Genomic DNA, 10,322 nt, shown 5'->3' on the forward strand with positions numbered 1-10,322 from the left:
CTAGCTAATGGTCATTATGGTACTTCATCAAAATGAACCCAAAAGTATTGCCATAGAAGAAGAATCCCTCAAATTGAGCATAGGATATTTTCTTCAAAGGTTATGACTATGATTATAATTGATTGGAACAAATTTTATAACTATGGTACACACACACACACCCCCACACAGGCACAAACATCTTTACTATTTGATATTGTCTTTGACATGGTAATCTTGCATTACATTGTTGCATTTGATGTCTTCCAATCATTACAATAAAACTTGATAAATTTCATAGATGGCATTAATTTTTATACATGGACCTAGGACAAAAAAAGCACATTACTAAGATGCTTTTTGTTGAGATTGATTCATTATTAGACTAAGAGATCCTCAATGATACTCATAAATTTTGTTGACTAGGATTACTTATACTTAAAGCCCTCTAGTGCAGTTGTACAAGTAATCCTTCTAGTAGAGCCCCTCTAAGTTACTCAAAGTACATAACCTAGAGATCGTAGCTAGGTATATAAGGTATAATGGCCATACATGAAGACACCTCAATAATTGATTGATCACCACTAAATCCCAAAGAAGAATCGTGTTCCATCCCCTTCAACTCTACATTCACCTCGTGAAGAACTTGCAACTTGACATACATCTCCATAAAGCTATCCATTTGAGCCTCATTTTCCCAAATTATATTACAAGTCATTAAATTGTTTGTTATAACGTAGACAAGATGGAAAACGAAGAAGGTTCTATTGTTCAAGATCGCAAGGCATATCTTAATCAGTGTGTCCCATGTCCTTGCTCTCAATGCAAGTTGGCAATTAGACGAAAACACCGATTCTCTATATAATACGTACGACGATTTGGCGAGTTTCAATTTAAGATCATTGTTCAGGCGATTGCGGATTTTCAACAAACGGTAATTTGAAGTTAATATCAATCATGCATTGTACTTGCAAGCTAATTGAATACCATATACAATAAGATTGGGTCTTGTTGGAAAATTTTCTATCCAGGGAGGTGATGTCTCGTCCCAAGGGGGAGTGCACCCTTTGCAACCAATTAGAAGAGTTTGTGGGCGTGCGATGGATGGAGTACAAGAGCCAATCCACCACTCGCAAGGCCAATCTATACCGTCAATGCCAGAGGAGACAGGCAACCTTCCAAACCTACCTACAATCTTGGAGCCTGAGATGGAGGCAATGATCGATGCATTGATTCCCATGGATGTCGAGACTTCTGATCCACTTAGAGAGGAAGCATCCATACCATTATATGATGGATGCCGAGTATCTCGATTGAAGATACTGCTTGCACTCTTAAGTGTGCAAGCAAAATACGGGTGGAGCGATACGAGTGTGACCGAGTTGTTCAGGTACCTTGTACATAGGCTTCATTGATTATTTTTTTTGACACTATTACTACAAACATTTGTGCTTTTTCAAGGTGTTTTATGATTTTTTAAAGGTTATTAAAATATCATATATTACCACCTGCAAAAACTATGCCTGTGTCTCGTGATGATGCACGACATGTTTTATGGAAGCTTGGCATGGACTACAATAACATCCATGCATGTATCAACGATTGCTATCTATTTCGAGGAGAATACGAGACTATGGAGACATGTCCAAAGTGTGGTGCTCACAGATATCGACAGGACTTGCAAGGGCAAACCATCCCTCAAAAAGTTCTCAAACACTTTCCACTCATCCCCCGCATAAACCACATGTTTCGTACTTCCAGCATGGCGAGCTTGACAACATGGCATGCACAGAATAGGTCCGCGGATGGAGTTCAACGAATATCAGCGGATTCGCGCGCATGGAGCCACATTGACTCTACCTTCCCAGGCTTTGCGAGAGAGACAAGGAATCTTCGGCTCGGACTTGCAATGGAGCCAAGGGTCACTATGCAAGATATGAGCAGGCGCGATGGTCGGTGGTCAGCCAATATTCAAGCCATTCTCATGTGGATGATGCATGACTTTCCGGGATTGGGAGAGTGCTCAGGTGAGCAAGCCTCCGTTCTTGCTGGTAATATCTATATTTTATTTCATTCAATTAAGTATTCACTAGGTCATGGTGTTGGAACATGTTTGGTTACCTCAGGTTATCATGCATGTCCATTGTGCGGGCCACAGTTAGACTCCCGAAGGTCACGAACCATGAAGAAGATGGTATATCAAGGACACGCTGCTTTCTTTCCGGAGGATCATGAACTCAGGGAAGGTTTGCTTGGATGACCTCCAACACGTATGAATGCTGCAAGCTAGTACGAAAATGGTCCACGCGGAATCACATCCAAATGGAATGCGGCGGTTCTCAGTTTTCTACGAGTTGCCATATTGGACCCACTTACAGGTCAACCACTTGTTGGATCCCATGTATATTTTCAAGAATGTGGGCAGCTTGCTATGGGACCACATCACAGGAAAGAGAGACACTATAGGGGCACGAATGGATTTGAAGGAGGTAGGTAAGATGGAGGCACTTTGGCCGCAGTCGAGTGCTGATGGTCGCATGCAGCTTCCTCGCGCTCCTTGGGTTTTGTCCACTAAAGAAGAGTGCATTGTGAAGCAAGTAATCAAGTCTATCCGCACTCCGACGGGTATGACGTGTTTTCTCAGGTCCGCATTTTCTAAAGACGACCAATTATCGGGACTAAAATCCCATGATTGGCATAAGATATGTCAGGTTTGTACTACGAATGGATTGTAATTAGCATGGGCATTTTGCTATTTGGAATGTGGCCATTATTCATAATGCTTTCTCATTTGTGGCAGTTTGTACTACCGATCGCGATCGTAGGATGTCTTACTCCATAAATTTACGGGGCCATTTACAAGTTGTCGACTTTGGTGCAATGGATCTCATAGAAAGAGATTAAGACGTCCTCTATTGAATCCGCAAGGTGGGGAGCAGTGGAGACGGCCTGTCTCTTTGAGAAATACCTGCCCACCAGCATGCTCACGATACAAATCCACCTTCTTGTGCATCTTTGGACAAAGTGGAGATTGCTGGACCTGTCCATATGCGATGGATGTTCTTCCTGGAGTGCTTCATGAAAACTCTGAAAGGCTTTGTGTGACAACGAGCTCGACCAGAAGGTAGCATGGCTGAAGGTTGGTTGGTGTCTGAGGCGCTAGTGCATATTTCACAATGGCTATCAACGGTGGAACCAGACAATGAAATGCTATGGTCGCTGAAGGACGATGATAAACTGACTGGAGATGTGGTGGTTGGAAATGGGGTAGAAAAAAGAATGGATACCTCAATGGAAGAGAAGGTGAATCGCTTTTGTATGTTGCACCATGCCTCCATGGAGACGTGGCTCGCCAAGTACTAGATTGCAAGGCAAGATCGAGAGGAAGCGCGAGCTAAATTTCGACGTAGTACGTGTCATCAACCGATTCGATAACTCGAAGGCATGGAGGAGATGCTACGGTTTATGTCAACGCGATGGTTGCATGGGGCCTTGATCGCAGCATCTTGCGAAGGGACAGAGGTCTCAATGGAGGAGTGGGAATTCTCGAGGGGATGTAGTCCAAAGGTGATGAGGGGTTTAGAATCTGTCGTATCTAAATTTTATATGCAACATCTAATTTGAGTGTTTCAATGTACAGTACAAAATATATAGTGCAGTGTGGTCGCGCGGATGGCATTTTCGTGTGGAGCGCATTGACAAAATGAGCTCCACAATTGACTATGGTGTCATGGCAAGGTTCAAGCAAGAGAGCCGGCGACGAGCAACGGATCCAAACACGGTTGTGGATGAGATGGAGTGTTTTGGGAACTTGCAAAGTATTATTATGGTGCATTATAGTAGCTTCTCCATGATACTATTCGATGTGCAGTGGTTCAAAGTGGTACTTGGAGGAGCTGGAGCAACAATTCGACGAGGTCCATCTGGATTTCTCGAAATAGATTTTGAATAAAAATAGACGGATTTGCACGACACCTTTGTGTTGCCGGCCCATTGTGAACAGGTGCATGGAGTCATTTGCTTGCTAATTGTATTATGACATGGTTTATGTCACAATGGTTTGAACTCTCTTGTACGTGTTTGTAAACATGTAATCTTCTATCCAAACCACGACAACCTTGATGGTTGTATGTTATACCTTCAACTCCCCGAAGTGTGAGAGTATATGATCAAAGCAATGTTCCGAGAATAGATGAAGATAATATGCAAATAGAGGGGTCGATATTGCAAGGGGTGGAGGCTGTCGAAAGCTTGGAGCCAGCATCGGCTAACAATGATGGAAATACAGGAGTCCAAGAATTCTTTGAGAACAAGGTGGACTCATTCTTTTGTGGTGACATGTCTATCGACCTTCCAGTGTATGCAGAGTTGTGTCAGGAGATTAACATGGGACCATAGGATACTTCATACTTGGAGCATCCACTTTCTCAATTCATTGACCAATCTCTTATAAGGGTACATAAGATATGCATTTTAAGTGAGATTTTTTAAAAATGATTTATATTATTGTGCTTTCTATGATTTAAATTGATTATTATAACATTATTTTTTGTTTGTGTAGGTGACATTTTCAGGATGAGTCGAGGGATGAACGATGAGGAGTTACAAGACATCTTCGCACGCATGTATCCAGACCAGATTGCCAGATTCAGAGAGATGGCTGACCAGGAGCTGTCTCATTCTTCGTCACGGCGCTCTGCTAGATTTGCTTCAGCGTGATCGGATGCTTCGGCTTCGAGCAGATGATCTCGACGCTCATGACTTGGGCTAGAGGGAGGGAGTACATCGGGAATAGAGGGATGCTGCTGTGGAGGCACGGATATGGTGTCTCCATCTCATCGTTCAGCTGGAGCTGCATCACCTCCAGGATTTGTCACACTTATGGGGACGTCTACTCCAGTTACTCTGGCTTTTGCGCAGTCGTCAGCAGGTGGCACCCCTTTGGGTGCCACTCCGAGAGAGATTACCCCTGTCGGTACACCGGATACAGAGGGGTCTCCTGGATATGCTCAGGAGCGTGGACGTAGATGGGAGAGGACCCATCTTAGGCAGACTCCTAGGGGTTATGGATATCTGGTCGATAGTAGGTCAAGAGCCATCATCATGAATGATGAGGGGAGGAGGGTGATGGCTCGTATGAGAGAGTTGTGCCAACAAGTTTTTTGGCACAACGTCTTGGATCATTGGAAGAACATACCGGAGGGGAGCAAGGACTACATAGTAGCATCCTTACATGGGAGTTTCCGATGCCAGTCACAGTAGATAGATTCTCTATGGGCTGGATGATGGATTACACGTGTGCATATATGTCACATAGATGATTCGACGCACGCAAGGCAATCAAGAATGGGGCTGCAAAGCCCGAGTGGTTAGATGCAGACGACTGGCGCTGACGGAGGGAGAAGGCTAGAGATTCTCCAAGACATTGGAGTCAGCAGCGTGAGGCGGCGAGGGCACGACTCGAGGTCGGAGTGGTCCATCATCTTGGGAGTGGCAGCCATAGGACATATTTGGAGGACTTTGTAAGTTTTTCTTTTGTTTTGCTTGTTTGTTTTTTTTAAATATTCTTTGTACTGACAATCATGTTTGTAACAGTTAGCATTTTATTTTCTTTGCAGCACTCCATTACAAATTGCGATCCATCTGGCCTTGAGACTCGATATGCAGAGAAGCACGGTCTCAATGCATTGATCGACCGATTGTATAGATGCGGTGGCCCTGTAAGTCACTCATCTTTCTTGTCTGTAGTTACCATGAGATATTTGAATGCATTATTGTATGGTGGACTGATGTGTTGTTTCTTTTTCTGCAAAGTCCGTTCGATGCTTCTTTGCAACAGGACGAGCTTTCGGGGGACGAGGATGCGTAGCTTGCCCTTGGATCCCTGGAGCTCACACACCTTGATTTTTGAGTCGCCTGATCTATGTAGACATGTTCTATGTATTAGTAATATCCTGTCATGACTGTACAAATCGCTTTTTATGCAATCATCTATTTATTTCATGTATCAGTTTTATGATTTCAGTATACATTCTTTTTGTTTGCAAGCGTTTTGTACACAATAGTGCAGAAACTATTTTGTATGGCTCTCATAAAGCACACAGTGCTATATGCTGCCACAAAAAAAAAAATCCTTGTTACCGTCGCTATTAGCGTCGCAAATTTTACTGCTCGCGTCGCTATTGGCGTCACTATGCGTGTCGCAAACCGTCGCTATTGGCGTCACTATCAGTGTCGCATTTGCGACGTTGATAGCGACGCCAATAGCGACGCTAATACCGACGTTTCTATGGCGTCGTTAATAACGACGCTTTTTGCGATGACAGGGGCAAATTTTGTTGTTTGTATTTTTGTCGCTTTAAACGTCGGTATAAGGCCTATATCTTATAGTGCATGTACACATGCTATATAAGGATATCTTGGTTCTATTAAGCAAAATACACCTAAGTAGGGGAGAAGTTATATTAGACCTTGTCTGCTGCTAGGTATAGATATGTGAATTGTATGAGCAAGTCTTTCAACACAATGTATTGGATAGATAGAAAAGCGTACATGAGCAACAAGGACTATGTGATATTGTTACAAGATTGAGGATGTGCTAAAAATTGAAGTGCAGAGTGGTTCTAGTTTTGTGCAGGTTCATTCCTTGTGTAAGTATCATGAGATTGATGATTTGTGTAGAAGGAAGGACTGGATGTTGAGAATTTTTAGAAAAAAGAGACATTGGCTAACATATTTGAACAAACTAAAAAGAGGAATGATTTATTTCAGCTAATAGGATTGGAGAGGGTTGAATTTATTTCAATAAAAAGAGGTGGATGATGATTTATGTCAACATATAGGGTTTGGGACTATTTGTATGTATTCCAAAGAGAAAAGGACTAATTTATTTTAGCCACCAACAAAGTTGACTATTGTTTATTTGCAATGAGATTTGGGTTTACTATGAGAGAAGAATGAGGCTAAGATTCATATCACGTACAAAATAGTTGACAAGAAAGTAAAATCAGTTATAGGGCCGTTACCTCCTTGCAGCAATGAGCTGATGAAGAGGGCTACAAGGCAGCTAAACTTGAAGAATCTTGTAGATGTTGGTCGTAAGTTTTTAGCACAGACATTGCCAAATGTGAATATTGGGAATGGAGAGTTCTTACTTCCTGCTAAAAGATAGTGCTTTATGGAGATGTTTGAGCGACCTAGTAGAGCATTTGCATTCTATCTATACGAGATTGGATATGTGGATCCAAAGATTGTAACATAGATGTTGATATTCACTATCCCTCATCTACCTTGGAGTCTTTGTTTCGTTCTAGTGCCTACAGTTCATCTACTGAAATGGATTGAGTTGTTGAATAAAAGAATTAGGATGGAGATACTTAAGCCATCTTCTATGCCTTATTCAAATCCATGGTTTACAATGCTTAAAAATAATGGGTATCTTAGGTTTATTCAATATTTGTAGCCAGGGAATAGAGTTCTTATCAACAATGTACATGCATGGCTAGTTGTGAATGAGTTTTCTTAGGCATTTGCAAGGTGACCTATATATCCTCTTGGTAATCTTTATTCAGGGTATGATCAATTTCAGCTTGCCTTGGGGATTGGAGATTTGACTACTAGGAAACTCCATTGGAGCTTGTCAAGATGTGAACTTTTCCATAAGGGGCTACAAAATTTGTATTCATACAATGAATGTGATGTATAAGATCCCACATGATTAAATCCTATTGAAAGGTAGTAGTGATTGCGGTCATGCAATGCTACATTGGATGGGTGATAAGGTAAAGTAAACACCTCGCTTAAGAGGGGGTGTTGAGAATGTAAGCTTCGGTGTTTGCAGGTGTGTATATGTGAAAGCACTCTTATGTGCTTAAGATTGTATGGTGAATGAATATAGATGAGAGATGTGGAGTGAAGCGTGCCACATTGGTGCACACATGTAAAGTGTGGGTTGTATGGTGTCACATGGGGACACACATGGAAAGTGTGAGGCTGCATAAATGAGGCCTTATCTCTTCTATAAAAGTATAGCCATTGTATGCAATGAAAATGAAAGAGAACATTTGTTGAGTGTTCATATTGTGTGCCTTCTATCTCTAGCCATGCAATTCCTTGTCTATTATAATCCTATGTGATAATGTATCAATCATTTTGTACACACCATGATCAACCCCACATTGGGTTTCTTGACATTGTATCAGAGCTGTGGTTAGGGCTCTTGATCATGGTGATTTTTTTAAATGTATGTAGCCTATATCATTGTATGCCCTTAGTATGTTTTAGCCATTCTTTCCTTAAAAATCTTGCACACTCATTATTATTATGATTGAAAATGAGGGAGCTGAAAATTTTTAGGATTACAAAGAGGCCATCAACATCAAATGAAGGAGCTATGTATTATGGAGACTGAAAATCGAGTTTTTCACACAAGTCATGGAGCCATTGTGAACAAAGAAGCTATAATAGAAGTCAAAGGTATTTGGTCATTTTGCCTCTTGATTATTGTTGTTGAGCATGGAACAATGCTCAAAGAGCAAAAGGGTTTCTCTTTGTGGACATTGTTGTCCTATTGGCTCTTGCTATTGAGCAAGGAGCATGTAAAGGTGCATATGCTTGCTCTCATTGGAATAGCAAGTGGTTTTTGGTTGGCTACAATCCAAGATGGAGCATGTCGGTTGAGGCATGTCTCATGTGTATGCTCAAGGAAGAGAATTCAGAGTGGAAGCAAGGAAGACTTTCACATGGTTGGCACCTTGGAGTCTTATCAAATAGAGAAGCATGGTAAAAGCATCCTTGAAGATGCATGCTGAAAAGAGAATAAATACCAAAGCACGTGGTTGGAATGACCGAGATGACGATGTAGGTATTCATGATGATGTGTACATGCAGATTGTACAAAGCTCCAAGAAAACAGCATACAACACAATGATGTGAAGAAGGATTTCAACCTGCTACAAAGGGTAAAAATGGATTGAAGACTGTTCAGAAGACCTTGCAGAAAATAGGGCTATAAAGGTCAAGAAATTGATTGCAATTGAGTGATTAACTCAAGAAGCCAAGCAGCTGCACAACCTTTATAGAACGGGAAGGAACGCTGCTACAGACAACCCTCTTGGCAAGAAAATGGAGCCTACTGTAGGTGTCAAGAAGAAGAAGTAGAAGAGGTTTCAAAGTTTGTGGTAGAGCAATTCTAGATGGTGTGCCATTTCCGGGGGCCATGCTTCTCCATGCCTGCCTGCAAGGGAGCCTCCTGCTTTAGCATCCACTTCTACTTCGGATCCCCCATTAGATGTAGAGTTTCGCCACTTCTCTTCTCGTCTTTTGCGTTTTTCACAGGCAATCCACCTCACAATCCTGGACGCACTGTACACAAGCTCGATCATGGCGTCCCTGGTCATCGAGTTGGTGCCAGAGAAGCTTTCGATTCCAAGAATATATAATCGATAGCAATAAGTGCGTTATTGAAACACTCTAAGCAGGGCACAGAGAAGGAGAGTGCATGCAAAAACGAAGAGTCGAATAAAAAAGCTTGTCAGTGATGATGGGACGAAGGAGTTGCCATGTGGCAACCTTATCTTTTCTGGGTTTTTGGCATGTGTAAAGCCCCATTCATACACCAAAGAAAAAGTTAAGTTATGCATTCTAAATATGTTTGTGTGAAACAATGTGAAAAAGAAAAAACATTCACATTTGTATTGTGGATAATGATAGTTGAACTTGAGAGTTGAAAATGAAAAATTGTACTTCATCCATGGTATGAGGGTACTCTACTTGAGCCCACCTAGAGGCTCAGAATGAATGTATCTACATGCATGTGTGTCTCAAAAGAGTCTATTTGAGACAAGGTTGCACAAGAATTGGCTTGTGCAGGGTTCTCTGCCAGAGATTGAGATCTCAAAAAGAATTTTGCGAGTGTGTGGTGTGTGCACATGATTATTGCACCTTGAGGTTTGTCATACCTTTCCCAAACATCTAGGATTGTTCAAAAAGGATGGGGTAGGTTCACCCGAGCAAGTGGTGCTCTAACGAACATTGTACACACACATAAAACATGCATATAGTGGACTAGATGTGTCTAGTCATGTAAACACTCCAATATCGCATTGAGGGGGAGTGTTGAAAGGTAGTAGCGATTGTGGTCATGCAATGCTACATTGGATGGGTAATAAGATAAAGTAAACACCTCGCTTAAGAGGGGGTGTTGATAATGTAAACTTCGATGCTTGCAGGTGTGTATATGTGAAAGCACTCTTATGTGCTTAAGATTGTATGGTGCATGAATATAGATGAGAGATGTGGAGTGAAGCATGCCACATTGGTGCATACATGTAAAGTGTGGGTTG

The sequence above is a fragment of the Lygodium microphyllum genome, chromosome 18 (genome assembly GCF_053477565.2).
Source record: "Lygodium microphyllum isolate KBCC chromosome 18, Lygodium_microphyllum_v1.1.10, whole genome shotgun sequence".
NCBI classification, from domain to species: Eukaryota; Viridiplantae; Streptophyta; class Polypodiopsida; order Schizaeales; family Lygodiaceae; genus Lygodium; species Lygodium microphyllum.